We start from the raw sequence: 21,970 nt of genomic DNA on the forward strand, positions 1-21,970 counted from the left end.
ATTTAAAGGCCAGCCAGTCAGAATTCAGGACCAACATATTCCTGTGAGAAAGAAAGACAAGGATGGCAAGGTTTGGGAACCTTGGATGATGAGTGATGTTGCAAATTTATTCAAAAAGAAAAAAGGAACCCTATGTACGGATAAGGAAGCTGAAGTCAGTCAGGGCCTTTGAGAAATTTAAAGGAAGCAGGAGACAACTTAAACAGGGAACCGTAAAGGCTAAAGGGGTCCTTTGTGAGTAGAACTAAAGAGAACCCCAAGGCATTTTTATGCACACATTAAAAATGAGAGAGTAAGGACTTCTCAACGACAAAGCAGGGAATTTATGCCTGGAGCCAGTGGGAGAGCATGAGGTACTAAACAAATACTTTGCATCAGTATTCACCGAGGAGAAAGATATGGAGAATAGCGAGATCAGGGAGAGGTGTGCCAATATTCTGGGGCATGTTGATATCAAGAAGGAGGTAGTGTTGGGTCTCTTGAAGAACATTAGGGTGAAAAAGTCCCCAGGGCCTGATGGGATCTATCCCAGATTATTGAGAAAGGCAAGAGAAGAAGTATGTGGAGGCTTTGAAGAGGGTGCAGAAGAGGATCACTAGGATGTTGCCTACGTTGGTGAGTAATAGCTATAAGAATAGGTTGGACAATCTTGGGTTATTTCCTCTGGAGTGTTTGAGGCTGAGGGGCAACCTGATAGAAGTTTATAAAATTATGAGAGGCATAGTTATGGTAGATAGTCAGAGTTCTTTTTCCCAGGGTGGAAATGTAAAATACCAGAAGACATAACTTTAAGGTGGGGGGGGGGGGGGGAAGTTTAAAGGAATTTATGAGGCAAGGTTTTTACAAAGAGAGTGGAACATGCTGCCAGAGGAAGTGGTGGAAGCAGATGTGATGGCAATGTTTAAGAGACATTAAGACAGACACATGAACAGGCAGGGAATGGGGCATTAGAGATGTGAGCTTAAATTGGTATCATGGTTGGCAGACATTGTGGGTATACTCTCTTAGGTACTGAGGGAAGTACATTCCCAGGAGTGGAGAACTGTACTGTCCTGGGAATGGGGAATGTAATCTCCCAGGGGTAGGGGCTGTATTCTCCCAGGATGAAGGACTGTACTCTCCTTGTGGTAGACCCTGTACTATCCCAGTGAAGGAGACTACTTTTCTGGAATGGGGACTTTACTCTCCCAAGGATAGGGACTGTATTCTCCTAGTGGTGGTGGAACTATACTTTCCTGGGGTAGAAGACTGTACTTTTCCAGGAGTGGCAGCGTGGGGAAGTATACTCCCCCCAGGGATGGAATACTGTACTCTCCCAGCAGTGGGGTATCAGTACTCTCCCTGGGATTGTGGGACTGGTCTCCATTGGATGGAGGCTGTCCTCTCCCAGTATTTGGGAATTGTCATATCCCATGGCTACATGAAGGTAGAAATATATACATACTTGGTCCGTAGTGGTGGCGTTGGATTTTCCATGGAATAAGAGCTATCAGTGTAATCACATTTCAGATACTCACCTTACATAGTTTTCAGTTTTAACTCATAGTCACAGAGATATACAACATGGAAACAGTCCCTTCAGCCCAACTCGTCCATGCTGACCAAAGTGTCATCCTGAACCAGACCCATATCCTTTTCAAGTTTTCCTATCCATGTACCTGTCAAATGTGTTTTAAATGTAGTTGTCCCCACCTCTACCACTTTCTCTGGCAGCTCATTTCATATACCCACCACCCTCTGTGTGAAAAAAATTGCCTCACAGATTCCCTTTATATCTTTCCCCTCTCACCTTAAACCTATGCCGTCTAGTTTTAGATCCCCCTACCCTGGGAAACAAACTGTGTGCATTTGCCCTACCTATGCTTCTCATGATTTTATACACCTCTGTGAAGTCACCCATCAGTCTCCTAGGCTCCAAAGAATAATGTCCTAGCCTGACCAACCTCCCCCTATAACTCAGACCCTCGAGTCCTGGCAACATTCTCGTAAATCTGTACCCCTCGTGATTTTACAACCTTCTATAAGATCACCCCTCAGCCTCCTTTGCTCCAGGGAAAACAGTACCAGCCTATCCTGTCTCTCCTAACTCAAACCCTTCAGTGCCGGCAATATCCTTGTCAATCTTTTCTGCTCCCTCTCTATCTTAGTCACATCCTTCCTGTAGTATGGCGACCAGAACTGCGCATAATATCCCAGGTGCAGGCTCGCCAGCATCTTGTACACTTTGTCACAAGTTTTTCACAACTTTGTCTGCCTATGGTGAAGAAGGCGTATTGGTAAATTTTTGTAGTGCACCAAAGCTACAACTCATTTCATTTGATTCTAGGTTATGAACAAGGTCCACAAGTAACAAGATCAGTGAGAAGAATACTGCGAGTCTTCAGGCAGGTGTGAGGGGGAAAAGGGTGAAGAAAGGTCCTGAAGATTGTGTCATTAACATATACAACGATCGGTGACATGACATCCTACATGATTCTATGAGGCCGGCTTTGTCAGTGACATAGTCTGCCAGGTTACTTTGGGAGCTCCACAAACTCGGCCAGTGCTAGCAGCCTTAACAGCAAGGAAAAGGGCCATCAGTGGCAGATTAGGAGATCCAGCCCATTATGTCTCCACATCTTACTGTCTCAGTAGTACTGAAGCCCAAGGCCGATATCCAGTGTTTATCAGGCCCGTTCAACAAGGTGCATACTGATCACTGTGCCCATAATCTGTCCTTTGGAGCAAGCAGAATCTCCTTACTGATTTGGCAATTATATAAATAAATCTTGCAATTATTTTCATTCATCTAGGGTGTATGAACTCACTTGCATAAAACAGGGCCATCCTCATTCTGACTAGCTAAAGTGAGATTACTGTTACAAGACTTGATTGTATACTTCCCGCAGCGTTTCACTTTTGGGACTTGAACTTTGTTTTCAGTATGGAAGTTTATATTGATGAAAAGTAGGAGTGTTTTTTGTTCGTGCTCTCCTGCACCTTACTGTCTTTGTTCGACCTAGAGCCATGGAAATGGTGAGAAAGGGACATTCTTTAGGGATTCCCAAAGGACTACATGATCTAGATGAGGAGAACAATTTTAGGGTGGGTAGTAATGTCCATATAACCATACCTGATTCATTTTGACAGCACTATAGAAGCACAGAACCTAGAGAAAAGGAGCAGAGGACTTTCTTGATGCCATGCCTCTGCTCTCTCCCCATACCCCTTGATGCTTAGTGCTTCTAGATGCTTAGTGCTTCTAGAAGTTTCTCCTTCTTAAAGTATTCAGTGACTTGGCCTCTATAATGCTCTGTGGTAAAGAACTCCATGGGTTCACCATCCACTGGATGAATAAATTTCTTGTCATCTCAGCCTTAAAAGCCTTACCCTCTAGCCTGAGACTGTGATCCCTCAATGGAACACCTCAACTTGGGGAAACACTTTGCCCACATCCAGTCTGCCTAGCCATGTGAGAATTTTGTATGTTTTAATAGATCCCTGTCTCCTTCTATGCTCCAGTGATTATAAATCTAGTTGATTTCATACATCAGTTCTGCTGTCGTAGTAATCAGCCTGGTGGAAATTTGTTGCACTTCCTCTATGGAAAGAGTATATCTTTTCATAGGTAAGGAGACTAAGCTGCACATAATACTGCAGGCATGGTCTCATCAAGGCCCTATAAAATTCTAGTAGGACATCCTTGTTCCAGTATCAAATCCTCGTGCTGTGAAATCCAAATATTGCCTTTTTAACTGCTTGCTGCATCTGCCTATTAGCTCTCAGTGACAGGTGTACAAGGACACCCAAGTCTCCTTGAACATCCACACTTCCTGATTTATCTCCATTTAAGTAATATGCTGCCTTTCTGTTTTTTCAGTGCAAGTGGATAACCTCAATTTAACCACATTATTCTGCATCTGTCATGTTTTTGCCACTCATTCAATCTGTCTGTCACCTTGAAACCTCTTTGCATCCTGCACTCAGTTTAGTGTCATTCGCAAACTTCAACGTATTACACTTGGTCCCCTCATTTCAATCATTCATTGGTATAGAATCTAAGAGCAGAGACATCATGTTACAACTTTATAAAACTTTGGTTAGGCCATGCCTGGAGTATTGTGTGTAGTTCTGGTCACCACACTACAGGAAGCATGTGATTCTGCTGGAGAGAGTGCAGAGGATATTCACCAGGATGTTGACTGGATTGGAGCATGTCAGTTATTAGGAGAAATTGGATAATCTGGGTTTGTTTCTCCTGGAGCAGAGGAAGCTGAGAGGTGACCCACTAGAGGTATACAACATTGTGAGGAATATAAATAAGACAGACAGTAAGAATCTTTGCCTTGTAGTGACAAGATCTAAAACAAGAGGGCATAGGTATAAGGTGAGAGGTAGGAGGTTTTGAGGAGATCTGAGGGGAAATATTTTCACACAGAGTGTGGTTGGAATCTGCAATGCACTGCCTGAAGAGGTGGTGGTGGCAGCAATACCTCCGACACGATTATTCTCAACACTGGTGGCCCACAAGGCTGCATCTTCAGCCCTCTACTCTACGCCCTATACACTCATGACTGTGTGGCCAGATTCTGCTCTAACTCCATCTACAAGTTTGCAGATGATACCACCGTTGTAGGCCGTATCTCAAACAGCGATGAGTCGGAGTACAGGAAGGAGAAAGAGAGCTTAGTGGAATGGTGTCATGACAACAACCTTTCCCTCAATGTCAACAAAACAAAAGAGCTGGTCATTGACTTCAGGAAAGGAGGCAGTGTACATGCACCTGTCTACATCAATGGTGCTGAGGTCGAGAGGGTTGAGAGCTTCAAGTTCCTGGGAGTAAACATCACCAACAGCCTGTCCTGGTCAAATCACGTAGATGCCACGGCCAAGAAAGCTCACCAGTGCCTCTACTTCCTCAGAAGGCGAAAGAAATTTGGTTTGTCCCCTTTGACTCTCACCAACTTTTACCGAAGCACCATAGAAAGCATCCTATCTGGATGTATCACGGCTTGGTACGGCAACTGCTCTGCCCAGGACCGCAAGAAACTGCAGAGGGTTGTGGACACAGCCCAGCGCATCACGGACACCAGCCTCCCGCCCCCCCTTGGACTCTGTCTTTACCTCTCGTTGTCTTGGCGAAGCAGCCAGCATAATCAAAGACCCCACCCACCCAGAACATTCTCTCTTCTCTTCCATCGGGTAGAAGATACAGGAGCTGAGGGCACATACCACCAGACTTAAGGACAGCTTCTACCCCACTGTGATAAGACCATTGAGCAGTTCCAGCACCAGTCAGTTCTTGACTTTTCATTAGTTTCTATTTTAGGTGCTTCACTCCCTTTTGCACTTACCAAGTTAAGTAAACATACAACTAATCCAATTGTTAAACATACATTACGAATATGGTTTCAATTTCGTAAATTTTTTGGATTGAATAAATTTAATTTGTCAAGTCCCATTCAATCTAATTTTTTCTTTCATCCATCTAGAGCTGACTCAGCTTTTTCCATACGGAAAAGGAAGGGAATAGTATGTTTTCGGGATCTATTCATTGATAACTGTTTTCCATCTTTTGAACAATTGTCTAGTAAATATAATTTGCCTAGATCACACTTTTTTCGATAGTTGCAGATTAGAAATGTTTTAAAAACTACTATACCCGCTTTTCCAACACCTTACAAAATTGAAACTACAGAAAAAATTTTAGGTCTTAATCCTTATCAGAAGGGCTTGATAGCAACAATTTATGATTTAATTATGAAAATACGTCTAGAATCATCAGACAAAATTAAGAATGAATGGGAAAGTGAACTCCAGACATCTCTACCTATAGAGACTTGGAAGAAAATTCTTCATTTAGTCAATACATCTTCAATGTGTGCCAGACACTCGTTGATACAGCTTAAGGTAGTCCACAGGACCCATATGTCCAAAGATAAGTTAGCTCGTTTTTATAACCATATAAATCCTATATGTGATAGATGTAAATCGAATGTGGCTTCTTTGACACATATGTTTTGGTCCTGTCCTCTTCTGGAAAAATATTGGAAAGACATTTTTAACATTATTTCAAACGTATTGAAGATTGATTTACAACCTCACCCTATCACTGCAATTTTTGGCCATTTATCTCCTTCCGCTAACTGTATGATTGCTTTTGTTACATTAATGGCCAAGTGATCCATTTTGCTTAAGTGGAAAGATCCAATACCCCCTACTACTTTTCAATGGTTTTCTCAAACTATATCATGTTTAAACTTGGAAAAAATTAGGAGTGGTACTGTTGATCCTTCGCTTAAATTTGAAGATATTTGGAGTCCATTTATTCAATATTTTCACATGATGTAGATCCCCTTTCAATAACTTTCCAACTTGGAGGAACGGACTTGATGACATAATATTGCTCTGTTTCTACTGAGAAATTTTAGCCCAGTTTTTTTTTCTCTTTTTTGTTGTTGTTTGTTTTTTTTAAAATGTTTTTTTTGTTTTAGTTTATTTTGTTTATAATTTTTTTTATTGATTTGGGTTTTTATTTTAAATTTATATAATAAATCTTTTTCTTTCCTTTCTTTTATATTATATTCATTTACTAAGAGATCGTTGGATCTACAGATTTTTTTTATATTTTATTGTTCTTTATGATTATATATGCTATGATTGTTATCCTGATCCCTTTGTATTACATGTATAAATATTGATGCTATATATCAATCTGTATTAATTTGAAAACTAATAAAAAGATTGAAAAAGAAAGACTATTGAACGGTTCCCTTAGACAATGAGATGGACTATGACCTCACGATCTACCTTGTTGTGACCTTGCACCTTATTGCACTGCACTTTTTCTGTAGCTGTGACACTTTACTCTGTACTGTTATTGTTTTTACCTGTACTACATCAATGCACTCTGTACTAACTCAATGTAACTGCACTGTGTAGTGAATTGACCCATACAATCGGTATTGAAGACAAGTTTTTCATTGTACCTCGGTACAAGTGACAATAATAAACCAATACCAATACCAGTACTCTCACAACATTTAAGAAGCATCTGGACAAGCATTTGAATCATCGAGACATAGAAGGTTATTGACCAAATGCGGATAAATGGGACCAGTATTGATAATTACAATGGTTGGCATGGACGTAGTGGGCCAAAGGGCCTATTTCTATGCTACATGACTCTATTATGAATAGCTGGGTCCAAACATTCATCCCTGAAATATCCCACTAATTACAATCTGCCACACTGAACAAGATCCATTCATTCCTTGTCTCTGTTTCCTGTCAATCAATTTTAAAGCCATGCAAATACATTGTGCCCAATACCAGGCAGTTATATGTTGGACTTTAGCAAAAGCTTTCTGAAACCTGAGTACACCGTATTTAATGGTTCTCCTTTATCCATTGTCCCAGTACTATCCTCAAAACTCAAGTAGGTTTGTCAAACACAACTACCCTTTCAGAAGTTCATGTTGAGTTTATCGAATCATATTATCACATCCTTTATAATAGCCTCCAGCAATTTTCCCAATACAGAGATTAGGCTAACCAGTCTGTAGTTTCTTGCTTTTTCTCTCCACTTTAAAAAAAGTATAGCTAGTTCAGACTGCAACCTCCAATCTGCCGGAACTTTTCCAAATTTATAGCATTCCATATGATAACTAATGCATCTACTAGTCACTATCCTAGGACCCATATCTATAATCTCAGCCAGACATATCCCAACATGTCAAAACCGAACTATCCTCAAAATGTTAACATCATATGGGAGATAATTAAAAAATAAAAAAAAATTGCAGGTACTGGAAAAATCTGAAATAAAAATATAAAATTCTGCAAACACTCAGCAGGTCAGGCAGCATCTATAGGAACAGAAACAGAATTAACATTTCAGATCAATGACTTTAATCACGACTCTGAACAGCCATCAACCTGATACATTGAATGTTTTTCTTTCTCTACAGATTTTTCCTGACCTCCCGAGTGTTTTCAGTATTTTCTGTTTTTATTTATGTTACATGGAATTTTCCAATTGTAGGAGGTTTGCCTATGTTTAGAGCAGGAATGTTTTCAACACATCAGCAGAAGATCTATCCCTATATTTACTTGGGCAACACTGCTATCATTTTCCCTTGACGTATTAAAGAGTTTCCAGCAGATGGCAGATTATCACCTATATCCTTCTGCCGAGAATTTGATCATGCATCTATAGGCATGTCAGGCTGATAGTTTATAGCAAACCACAAACATACTTTTTGTAGGCTCTCTGTGAGTACTAAAGCTTGCAAAGGGAGGCAAGATCAGGGATTGTAACTAATCAATGGATGGAAGGGTTGCCCAAAATTTAGCTCCTGAGGATCATGGAAAAAGGAGTGGTTGTCAATGAGCCAAAATGGTTAATATTGGGAGTCAAATGGGAAGGGAGGGGGTAAGCTCAATAATCAGGCGATGGGATGTTTTGGGTGGGAGGTAGAATTGGTAGTCTGCAAATAGAATTGGTGTTTGGATGGGGGTTAGGGTCAATAGTCAGGAGATGGGGCTGGTGTCCGTGTGGGGACTAAGATGAATAGTTGGGGATAGGACCAGTAGTCAGATGAGGGAGTAGGATTGGTTGTCAGGGAAGGTTGGGATGAGTAGTCAGTGGATAGGATTGGTAGTGAGATGGAAGTCATTGGATGCAACTGGGGACAGAGGTCACGAAGATTAAGATAGGTTGTCACGGTTGGCCTTGGAATGAAATTGTCACTGTTTATTGGTAGCGGGACATAAGTTACTGATCAGGGGATAGGTTAGCAGACGCAGGGGGATTGGGTTGGACTGGAACAGTATGTCAGGGGAATGGGTCAGGCAGAGGGAGGATCATAAGCTTGGTGGAAGATCTGAGGGAAGGGTGTTAAATACCGACTTTGATGGATATCCACCTGACTTGGGTTGCAGGTGCAGGGTTGGCCTCCTGACACAGCCTTGCTAGGTGCATACTTCACAGCAAACGCTGCATGCAGTAGACAGAACTAAACACATTCACAACCAATAGATCAGATTATAGATCTGCAGTACTGCCAAATTTGCTAGACAATTAAACAGCTGACAGGAGGAGGAGTACATCCAAGTACATCCTCATTCTCAATGATGTGGGGCCCAGCATGTGAATGCTAAAGACAAAACTAAACATTCACAGCCATCAACAAAGTGACAGAAGAGGTTATTGACAGTGCTATGACATGGAACTTATTCTCTAACCCTTCTGCTAGGGGTCTGCTTAAAGTCTTTCCTATTTACTTTCTCTAGGTCCCATATAATTTTATGTACCCCTCATTCAGGTCTTCTCTCAGCCTGATGTGCTGCAAAGAAAACAAGCATAGCTCATTCACTCTGAATTCATAACAGCAACTTTCCAACCTGGCGGCATCCTTGTAAATAAATCATAACCTCCATGTTCTCATATTCTATACCTTGGCTAATAGATTAGAGCATTTTATCACCTTTTTAACCACTTTCTTGACTTTTACTGTCAAAGGATTCATGGACATCCATTCCAAGTTTGCACTATTTGTCCACCCAGTATCCTCTCAGCAGCACCTACAAAAGTCTTAAATGGCTTGACAGGCTACATGCGGCAGGATGTTGCCCTGGCTGAGGAGTCTGGGTCCAGGAGGCAGAGTTTGAGAATAAGGGGATAGAGTTTATGACTAAAATGAAAAAAAGCTTCACTCACAGATGATGAACCTTTTGAATTCTCTACCTTAGAGGGGTGTGGAAACTCAGTCATTATGTTCATTCAAAACAGAGTGATAGATATCAAGGAAATCGAGGCATGGGGATGGTGCCAGAAAATAGTGCTGAGGTAAAGATCAGCCACAATCTTGATGAATCCAGCTCAAAAAACTAGACGGCCTGATCCTTCTCCTGTTTCTTATGTTCTAATTTCTTTGTTCCTTTAGGAAGGGTCTGCACTGCTGGAAGAAAACTGATGGATTTCTTCATGCCCTTGAAGGTTTATTAAATTTTCCTTACATCTCACACTTCGGCCTCATACATAGAGCAATATCTTTGAGAAGTCATAAGGTCATACCCACTTCTCTGCAAAAACATTCTCCTTCAATTCTGTAGCCCCAAGAATGTGGTGACTGGTTCAGCTTATTTTCTTATCAATAGTAAGATGTTTCTCAAGTGGAGAGTGAGCAATGACAATGATGTTGAGTGTCAAGGGGTAATATTGAGATCTTCACTTGAGTGAAATGGTTATTACCAGACATTGATGTGGTGCAATGGTGACTTGCCACTTGGAATTGTCCCTTGAGGATAGATTAACCAGATTGGGTCTTTTGCTTCTGAAGTTTAGAACAAAGAGATGTGATCTTGTTGAAACTTACAAAATTCTTCTGGGACTTGACAAAATAGATGTGGAGTTGAATGTTCTCCTGTTTAATGTGTGCAGAACTAAGGGTCACACTCTTAAAGTAAAGCATCAGCCATTTATACTGAGAAGGGAAGAAATCTGACTGGATTCATCTAGATCCTTGGCCCTAGGTACAAGGTCCAGACTGGTTCCTGGGGCCAAGCACAGATTTGTCTTTGACCCAGGCTGGGAGGTTAGAGAATCTTAGGAATTCTCTACCCAGGTGGGCTGTGAAGGCTCAATCATTGTAGACAGAGATCAATAGGTTTTTGGATATTCAGATAATCAAAGAATGTATTGGCATTGGTATTGGTTTACTATTGTCACTTGTACCGAGGTACAGTGAAAAACTTGTCTTGCATACTGATCGTACAGATCAACTCATTACACAGTGCAGTTACATTGGGTTAGTACGGAGTGCATTGAGGTAGTACAGAGAGTGCATTGCAGGAACGTTGTGCTGAGGTAAAAGATCAGTCATGATCTTATTGAATGATGGAGCAGTAGTGCTGAATGATCTACACCCATTTCTATTTCTTATGTATTTATTTTTCTTCCTAAGACCAGCAGCCTGGACAAGCTGTAGGTCCAGGTTGCCGATCAGGTTCAAGGTTGGGATTAGGGTCAAGATTGGAGTTAAGGTGGGGTCAGGGTTAGGGGTCAGAGTCAGGTTAGGTTTGGGACGGGGGTTAGAACTGGGGTCGTGGCTGGTACAGAACTTCCTGGATATGAAAGGAAAATTTACTGTCCGTAGGATATTGGTATGCCTTTGGTGGGAGGTTAAAGCCCCCAGAATAGCCATAATTCCTTAAAAGGAATGGTTAGTGATGTTAACACCCAGTTCACCCGAAAGCCCAGTGCTGTCCTTTGACCAGAGGCTGCGACTCCATACTCAGGATGCAGGAGGTTAAGTGAGGGCATCAGCTGGAGTGTTGTGATCCTCACTGGTGTCAGGTCAGTTTGTGATGTTAAGATCTACCATGGATTCAAATTTAAACCTCAAGTGTTTTAGCATCATCTGGTCACCTGCTGAGACACCTTCCCAAATGATATGTGGCTGGGAAAATTAATCTTATAACTGATTAAAAATTGATGAGTTTAATCTTTCTAAGTTTATTATTGTGCTTTCAGCCTGCTATTGAGATGCAAGGGGATTTTCAGTGGGTTCTCCATTGGAAGATTTCAGCAGGTGGAGACTCACCTTAAGAGGGTTAGGCAGGCCTAATTGGGCCTCTCGTTTTAACCTGATGAACTGTCTCACCCTCTGGTGGTTACTTTGAATGGGGACATTTGCCTTACGGGCTGTAGACTTGGGACAATGGCATAGCAGGTAATACTGCAGTCTCACAGCTCCAGCAGCTCAAGTTTGACCCACCTTTGATGCTGTCTGCATGTCTGTACATTCTCCCTGTGACAGTTTGATAGGTTACTGTGATCATTCTCAACACAATATGACAGAGACAAATGCGTTTTGTCACAGCATATTGCACAATAGGCAAAACAACAAACATCACTAAAACTGCCTCTTTCCACCTCCATAACATTATTCAACCAGAATCCGGCCTCACCTTCCTTGCCGCTGAAACATTCCTCTCTGCAATTGTCAGCTTTAGAATTGGTTCTTCCAGTGATCCCCTGCCTAACCTTCCGCACTGCAAACCTTCTAAATAGCCATGCTCCTCCCCAATTTTAATCATCATTGCCAGCAGGGCTTTCTTATACTGACAAAGAAGAAAGCCATTTGGCCCACCAAAAGTGCCAGCTCCCAGGGGTGCAATCCCATTCGTCCCCTCCCCACCTCCTCTCCCTGTACCCCTGCTACTTACTCCCTTTCATTCATGTCCATCAGCTCCCCTTCACTTCTTTTTCCATTAATCTACATTAAGGGATAATTTACAGTGCCCAGTCAGGATGGGTGAGGAAAACAAAGGACCCAGTAGAAATTCACCAGGTCACAAGGCAGACTTCACACAGACACTACATGAAGTTAAGATTGAACAAAGTTCCTGGAACTGTGAGGCAGCAGTCCCCACTGCTACACCACCATGCCACCCCAGGCCTTGAGCTCTGGAATTCCCTCCCTAAATCTCTTTGTCTCTGCAACTCCCTTTTCTCCTGCAATATGCTCTATAAAACTTACTTCATTGACTCAGTCTTTGGTCAGTTGTCCTGCAGGTATTCCTGTGGTTCATTGTCAAAGTTTGTTAAGGTTTTGCTTAATGATGCCCCTGTTAAATTACCTTGAAACATTTCAGTATGTTAGAGGCTCTTATAAATGCTAGTTGTTGCTATCATTGCCAAGAAAAGTTTGACCAGCACTTTTTCACGGAGCGGACATTCCCATAAGCAAACAAACATCATCATCATCAAAAAGCAAAAGCAATGGACATTAGAATTAATTGCACACAAAAGGAGAAGTAACTTGAATGAAAAGGAGCAGCAGCTAGGTGGTGTAATTACACTACTTTCATTCTGTGGCTGGTTTATAGTCAATGGGTAAAGAATTAAAGTTCCGAGTCACAGTGCAAACCAGCAATCTTGATAATTGTTCATGGATAGACACAGAGCACATGGCTTTAAATGGAACCGTGACCTTTTCAAATCAATGAAACTCCTCAAGGCTTAAATTGTCTGTTCAGTTTCACAGTTTTTTATTGCTATCTGACATTCCCTGCATGGCATTCCATTGAAGAGCTGAGGGGGGGTGGGGAGGAAGGTAATGCATTCCTGCTCAGCCCAGAGATATCAACAATGATGGATGATGTTCCCATAATAGCCCTCTTAAATTCATTCTTTCTTCTCCTTCCATATTCCTTGCTTCTTTTTAAACAGGAACACATGAAGGAGATGTCCAGTAAAGCATTGCAAAGGTTTTATTTTAATGCAGTTAAACATGTCATCTGTCTTCTGTGCAGTACACGATTGTCGATCCCTATAGATTATGATAATCAGAAATATTTTAAGGATAGCTCACTTAGAACACAGTTAGGAAAAATAATGAAGGCAGCAAGATTTGTAATGACTCTTTGCATCAGAGACATTGTATATCTAAGAGAATACATGAGCTACTCTCTTAAAGAGGTTATTTTGGTCAAAGGATGAAAACAGGCACTAATGAGACTGGTCTAGATGACAGCTTGCATTTAGTGCACAATTCTGCTCCTAATTGCAAGTTACCATAATTTGAACCTGCTTGCATATTCCAAACCAGAAAAGTGCAGATTTAGCACACAAGTGGTAATTAAATGCAATTTCCATGGAGCCGAATGTGTGGGCTCTTAGCAAGTGTATGCAATGTGGAGTGCAAAATCTCTTCTCCCAGAGTTTGTGAGTCTTTGGAATTTTCTTCCTCATAGGGCAGTGGAAACAGTCTTTGAGTACTTTTTTAAGGCAGAGGTAAATTAATTGTTGATAAGCAAAGGGTGAAAGATTACCATAGGTAGGTGGGAATGAAGAGCTTATGTCACAATCAGATCAGCCGTGATATTATGGAATGGCAGAAGAAGCTCAAAGAGTCTAGTGACCGACTCCTTCTCCCAATTAATATATTTGCATGCAACACACAAAGGAGCTGGAGGAAAGGGGTGGAGCACAGGCTGGTGGGTGATAGGTAGATCCAGCTGAGGGGGTGATAGGCCGATGGAGGAGGGGGGAGGGAGAGACAGAATAGCATCAGAAGCTGGAAGGTGACGGGTGGAAATGACCAAGGGCTGAAAAAGATAGAATCGGATAGGAGAGGCCAGTGGACCATGGAATAAAGGGAAGGACGTGGGTGGGGGAACCAATGGGTGGAGTGTGTGGGTGATGGGCAGATGGAGATGGTGGGGGAGGGGAAAGAGATAGGGTGATGGGGGCCAGTTGGATCAGGAGAAAAAGAGTTGGGGGGGGGGACAGAGGGGAGCTGTTACCAGAAATTAGAGAATTTGATGATCCAGCTGGCTCCCATCAACATATCTCTTTCCCCTCCTTTGATCAACTTTGGGTTCAACTCTGGTGAACCTTGGATTCAACTCTATTTTCCTCTTCTGTCTGCATTCCTTCTGACTCCCTTGTAGTTCAAATGTCTGTCATTCTCTGTCTTGCATAAGAGAATGATAAGAACATAATTCAGTGATAATATTGTGCGGGAAACAGCAGCAGCTGCCTCTGGTCCTGTCTTTCTGCCATTCTACTGGCAGACCAAGGGAGATGCTGTACTGAATGGTCACCATCTCGTTCTTTGTCTTCTGGTGGCTCTTATAAGCTGTAGCAGAACACATACTTTTTAGGTGAGGTTTGCTGATGTTTTCTGAAATAAATATTTCTTGAGTGTTGATGCCTTCATAAAACAATCTGAAGGTTTCCTGACCTGCTGATTGTTTTCAGCATTTTCTTGCAAATTTCTGCAGATGTACAGTGGAGAGCATTCTGACTGGTTGCATCACAGCCTGGTATGGAGGCTCCAATGCACAGGATCATAAGAGGGTTCAGGGGGTTGAAGACTCAGCCAGCTCCATCATGGGCTCCCCACCATCGAAGACATCTTCAAGAAACGGTGCCTCAAGAAGGTGGCATCCATCACTAAGGACCCTCACCATCCAGGACATGCCCTCTGCACATTACTACTGTCGGGGAGGAGGTACAGGAGCCCGAAGGCCCACACTCAATGATTCAGAAACAGATTCTTTCCCTCTGCAATCAGATTTCTGAATGGTCCATGAACCCATAAACACTACCTCATTATTCCTTTTTTTTGCACTACTTACTTATTTTGTAATTTTATTTCTTTGCACTGTACTGCTACTGCAAAACAACAAATTTCACGTTGTAAGACAGTGATAATAAATCAGATTTTGATTCTTTTCTGTTTTTATATCAGGTTTCCAGTGTCTACAGTGTTTTGCTTTTTAAATATCCCTTTAAGATGTGCTTTATCTACCATAAATATTGTCTTTACTCCTTGGTTGGTGACAGGAGAGCACATTAATAAAATCACTAGGTTTCAGGCTGTTGGATTGGAGGACTTGGTGCAGGAGGAGGTGAGTATGGAGGAGGAAAGATGCCTTGTACCCGCAAGGATTGGTGAGTGATGGGAGTTTGTGGCATGAAGATACCTGCTGAACCTCCAGCCCTCTCTCCTGCAGCAGGAAAGGACCAGCCATCAAATGCCATGCAGTTTACTTAATGAGCTCCAGCAGAAATTTTAAGTGGAATCAGTTATTTACCAACATGTTGGCCAGCCTTTCTTGGCCAAGCACTAAACACAAGCTTAAAAATTTTTTTTTAAATTTTATTTACTGCATGGTAACAGGCCCTTCCGGCCGAATGAGTCCGCGTCACCCATTTTAAACCCAAACTAACCTACCCATACGTCTTTGCAATATGGCAGGAAACCAGAGCACCCGGAGGAAACCCACGCAGACACGGGAGAATGTACAAACTCCTTACAGAGAGCAACGGGAATCGAACCCCGGTCACTGGCACTGTAATAGTGTCACACTAACCGCTACGCTACCGTGCCGCCCCTAACCAGGCTTGAAGTTTAAGACTCCCTGTTGGTCGACTTAGAGGCTCACTAGTACCTAAACACATGTCAGACATTGCTCTGAGGCGGATTCTGGAGGTTGTGCCAGTGTGGACCAAGGAGGGCTCATGCTTTATATTTGATAAAAAAGGGAAAAGAGTGTGGGTCAAGTGCTAGTTTAATATAGAAGTAGAGCAACATGGGTGGTGATTGATCTTTGCCATGCGGTGGCTTAAAGAAATAGAAAGAAAATAAGTAACACAACAAAACAGGGAAGGAAAGAGTCATGTTTTAACGTTTAGCATTCCCTTTTAGATAATTGGTAAGTTGAGCATGATCTAAATCAGGCGATGTCAATGATGAGAGATTGCAGAGCTCTGAGATTCAGAAAGATCTGGTGGTCTAATGATCTGTAAAAGGCTAATATGCAGGCACAACACTTAATTAGGAAAACCAACAGAATGATATTGCTCATTGCAAGGGGAATTGAGTACAACAGTTGGTGAGACTGCATCTTGAATACTGAGCACACTATTGGTCTCCTTATTTAAGGAAGGATGTTAAGATGTTGGAAACAGTACAGAGAATATTTACCAGACTGATATCTGGAAAGGGCAGATTATCTTGTGAGGAAAAGTTGTATTCTCTGGAGTTTAGAAGACTGAGGGGATTTGATTGAAACATATAAGACCCCGAAGAATCTTGACAGGCTGAATGTGGAGAGGATATTTCCTTCTGTGTGAGAATATAGAACTAGAGGTCACTGTTTAAAAATAGGGGGTTGCCCATTTAAGACAGATGAGGCAAATTTTATTTCCTTCAGAGGGTAATGAGTCTTTGAAACTCTGTTCCTCAAAAGGCAATGGAGTCTTTAACTATTTTTATAGCAGGGGTGGATAGACTTGTTAAGCAAGTGGTGAAATGGGGGTAGATGGTGAGTTAAAAGTGCAGTCAAATCAGATATGATCTTATTGAATTCAAAGGGCTGAGTGACTTCTCCTCCTTGCTCATATGCTCATATTACAGTGTCAAATAAAATAATGTTAAAAATCTCAGTGCACCATACTTCATACTAACCATGTATCAGAATCAGTAAATTGTTTGAAAGCATACGAGGAAACCAGTTATCCTCATAATCCACATTCAACTTTGATGAAGAAATTTTGCATTCAGTAGAGAAAGGGCATTTTTAATAGTTTCTGAATTAGCATTACACATTAAAGTATCCCAAAAGAATGCTTTAAGCAACAAGCAGGTGACATGCCAGGCCATCCGAACGAAACTTGATCCTTGAAAGCAATCATCAGAAAAGAGATAAAACTGGAAATTACAATGGTGGAGATGCAAGCAGGCATTGCAACCAGATAGGAGGGTCAGCACAAGGGCATCCCAAGAATGTGTATCAGTTGACCAGCAGCCTCCAGGGGGAGTTGCGTGCTGTTTACTGCACTGCAGTGGAGCTGAACTTTTTTTTATTTTTACAAAATAAACTTTATTCATAATAAAAGACAAACTATATACAATTACAAAACAGTGCAAGCCTTTACATTCTTCTACAGATCATTCATTAGTGTTACCTTTTTATATAGGAAAAAACAGCACCGATGCCACACGTGTGGCTCCCTGAAAACTACCCGGTCCTGTATTTACAATATTTAGGGGCTTTCTCCCTGACCCTGCCCCTCCCTCTCCAGTGGCAGAAGAACCCTAAACTGTAGGCCTTCCCCACCGAGCCTTTGCATTGGCTGCGCCCAGCTTCAGTGCGTCCCTAACAGAGACCCACAGAGAGCTAAACCTACCCTCTTCTATTGTTTCAGTCTCTAATCCTTCAGCAAACACATACCCTTTTATGAACAATCGAGTGCTTTGGCTTGCCCTTTGACTGACCTCTTTCCAACTTTTCTTTGACTGGTGAATTGAGTGCAGTGATTATTTTTTCATCTTGTCAGCATGTACTGCAGCTACTCATAAGCCCCTTTGATTTTCTGTGACCTTTGATTTTACATGTTGTTTATGGCCCCTCACCAGAAATCATGCAAACAGGGCTGTCCTCAGCAGCAAATAACTATTTATTTTCATCAAGACTGCTGCCAACTTTCTCTGAAATCATGTATGACATGTGTAAGAAAGCAACCCCTCCTAGAATAGCAGAACAGATCAGGACTGCCATGGCTCAGGGTAGACCTCCCAGCTCTGGTCAAACAGTTGTGGCTTGGTTCTACTGCAAAGACTGGGACACAGTGGGACAAATCTTTCCGAAACTGGCCGCACGCAGTCTCCACCTGCACACATATTCCCAGCTTGATGCAGAGGGCCAAGCTCTGCAGTAGGGAAGTGCTTTGTCTCCCGTCAAAGTCTGTGAGGCTTTTATTTTATATGTCTCTCAGAAGTATTTTAAAATTAGTTAAAGTGGCAAATTATTTTAAATAAATAAAAACTACTATATTTTTCAAAAAGATATAAAAAGTTAACCTCAAAAACAAATGAAAATACTTATACATCAGTGAAAACATTGAACTAAAATAAACTGATTTATGAAAAAAATCACTTTCCCCTTTCTCCAGGCTGAGAATATTTGTTGAAATCACTGAGATCTCCGATCCTATTCAATCTGACTCAATGTGAAACCAAAGTGTGATTCCCCATGGTAATGCCAACAAGATAGGGGCTGCCATCACATTCATGGCATCTAGAGCCCCTGTGTTACACCAGAACCATACTTGCATGGGAACAGCTGAAAATCAGATCTTCTCTTTTGCAACCACCAGAAGCACCAGCAAGAGCCCTGCCAACACCTCCTCCGCCACCCTTATCTAGTCTTCAGTGCAGCACAGGGGGAGTTTTTCACTGTCAGAAGTGCAGTCCTCCAAATAAGACATCAAATGAATGCTTGTTCTGCTCAGGACAGAAAAGATTCTGTGGCACCCTTTCAAAGTACATTCTTTCCTCTGTACCAACCGATATCTCCTTACCTTTTAAAATTTCATTTGGGAGAGGCAGGTATCAAGTGCAAGGCCCAGTATTTAATGTCTATTCCTGATATCCTTGAGAAGGTGGTTGTGAGCTGCAGTCCTTCTGGTGAGGATACTCCCACAGTACTGTTGGGTAGGGAGCTTCAGGATTTAGACCAAATGATGTGAAATTCTCTTGTATATTGCTAAATCTGGGTGTAGTGTTTTTCATTCCATTACAATTTTAATTACTTTAGTGGTGCTTCATTGGCTGTGGAATGATTTGGGAAGCCCTAACATTGAGGAAGGTAAATTTGCCTTTCCTCTTTCAGGATAGGATGATGATGAGTGGAGCAGAAAAGTACAGAATCGCACAAATATGTAATGGTCAGGAAGGCACTCATTTAATTTAACACTCTTGATTTTGATATCTCATTGTATGGTGACAGATTGCTCTCTATGACCCTCGTGCACTTTAAAAGTATAGTTGTCTCAAAACCAGTTCACTCCTCAATAGGACAGTTATCCACACCTAACCATGCCAGTATGGCTTTCATGCAAGCCTTGTTAAAATTTCAGAGTACATTTTGAGTGTGCAGTGCTGTCTTTAAATCGCTCTAATCATTATTACGTCATTTTAATTCATTTGCCAACTTCCCCCTCCACCAAAGGATGTCGGGACAGCAGCCTGTAACGAGCCCTCTCCATGATGCCGGGGCATAACTTCTGCTGGGTCATTCCAAATGGCTGCAAGGAAGGGAACATGCCTTCGCAATCCCACTTCCCAGATTCAAACCTCCACAATCAGTGAAGTGGAGGAGGAGCCACATCGTCTGTGTTAGGGATCCCAGGAAGTCCTAAGATCAGAGTTGGAGTGAAAATGGTATGATGTGGCTGCAGAGGTAGTGAGTCTCAAAGGAGCACTGCTGAAAAATATTCCAAAGTCATACTTCAAAGTAAATGCTTTGACACATTGAACTTCATTTCACTTATGCTGCCTTCAGAAGCAAGTGGCTGCATTAGGTACACCTCTCATCCCTCTACTCACACTCATTCTCTTTGGCTGTCATTCCTCCCACTGACCTTTTACACCCCTTTGTGTATTGCCCTTCCTCAGCAACTTATACAGCTCACAGCACAGGTCACACATACAGTCAGCTGATAAAATAAAATACAAGCGTAGACTGGCCAGAAACATAAAATGGACTACAAGACCCTTTATAGGGATGTAATAAGGTGCATAAAAAAGAAGTAAAACAAGCAAGGCAAATATGGGCCCTTGCAGACAGAGGCAAGGAAATTTATAATGGGAAATAAGGAAATAGCAGAAGAATTACTCTGTGTCTGTCTTCATGGAAGAAGGCACAAAACCTGCCAAGTGTGTTAGGCAATCAAGGAAATAGCAAGAATGAAGAACTAAGGAGATAGAGAGCTTAGTAATGTGGTGTCATGAAAACAAACTTTCCCTCAATGTCAGCAGAACTAAAGAGTTGGTCAACTTCCAGAAGTCAGAGCACATGCTCTTGTCTGCATTAATGGTGCTGAGGTCAAGAGGGTTGAGAGCTTCAAGTTCCTAGGAGTGAACATCACCAATAGTCTGTCCTGGTTCAACCATATAGACGTCACGGCCAAGAAAGCTCACTAGTCCATCTACTTCCTCAGGATATTAAAGAAATTTGGCATATCCACATTATAGATACACCATAGAAAGCATCCTATCTGGATGCATCACAGCTTGGTGTGGCAACTACTCTGCCCGTGACCGCAAGAAACTGCAAAGAGTTGTGGACACAGCTCAGCACATCATGGAAACCAGTTTCCCTTCTATGGACTCTGGCTATACTTCTTGCTGACTCAGTAAAGCAGCCAACATAATCAAAGACCCCACCCACCCCGGACATCCTCTCTTCTACACCCCCTCGCATCAGGCAGAAGATACAAAAACCTGAAAGCACGTACCACCAGGCTCAAGCACAGCTTCTATCCCACTGTTGTAAGACTGTTGAACGGTTTCCTAGTACAATAAGTTGGACTCTTGATTTCACAATCCACCTTGTTATGACCTTGCACCTTATTGTCTGCCTGCACTGCACTTTCTCTGTACAGTTACACTTTACTCTGCATTCTGTATTGTTTTACCCTGTACTACCTCAATGCACTTTGTAATGAATTGATCTGTATGAACAATATGCAAGACAAGTTTTTCACTGAGCCTCAATACCAGTGACAATAATAAACCAATTCCAATTCTAATTCTAACTAAGTATTAGTAGTAGAGAGGTTGGTAAACTTGAAAGCTGATAAATCCCAAGGACCCAATGATTTACATCCCAGAGCTTTGAAAGAAGTGGCTCTGGAAATGCTTGAGATATCATCTTCCACATTTCTGGAATTGTTCATATGGATTGGGGGGTAGCAAATGTGACCCAACTCTTTAAGAAAGGAGCAAGAGATTTAACAGGGAATACTGACCTGCTAGTCAGTGGTACGGAAAATGCAGGAATCAATAATGAAGGATGTAATAACAGAAGACCTTAAAAAATATAATAGGATTAAGCAAAGTCAACATGGATTTATGAAAGGAAAATCATGATTGACAAATCTAGTGGAGTTTTTTGAGGATGTGATTAATAGAAAAGGTAAGGCAGAATCAGTAGACATGGTGAATTTGGATATTCAGAAGGCCTTCAATAAGGTTCCACAGAGGAGGTCGGTCAACAGGGTTAGAGAACATGGAATTGGAAGTAATATACCGACACAAATTGACAATTTGTTATAGGATTGAGTGGGCCTAACGAGATCATATTCAGGTTGACAGGTTGTGATCAAAGGGGTACTGCAGGGATTGGTGCTTGGACCTCAGTTTTTCACAATCTATATCAACAATTTAGCTGAGAGGGCCAAATGTCATACTTTGCTAATATCAAGTTTATTAATGATACTAAACTAGGTGGGATTGTGAATAGTGGGGGGAATGTAATAAAGTTTCAAGGAGATGCGATCAGACTAAATGAGTAGGTGGGAACACAGGAGATGGAATGTAATATGGAAAAATATGAAGTCGTTCACTTTGGTGCACGTAACAGAAAAGCAGAGTATTTGTATCTTGGATGAATTTTACAATTCCACCCT

The sequence above is a fragment of the Pristis pectinata genome, chromosome 3 (genome assembly GCF_009764475.1).
Source record: "Pristis pectinata isolate sPriPec2 chromosome 3, sPriPec2.1.pri, whole genome shotgun sequence".
Classification (NCBI taxonomy): domain Eukaryota; kingdom Metazoa; phylum Chordata; class Chondrichthyes; order Rhinopristiformes; family Pristidae; genus Pristis; species Pristis pectinata.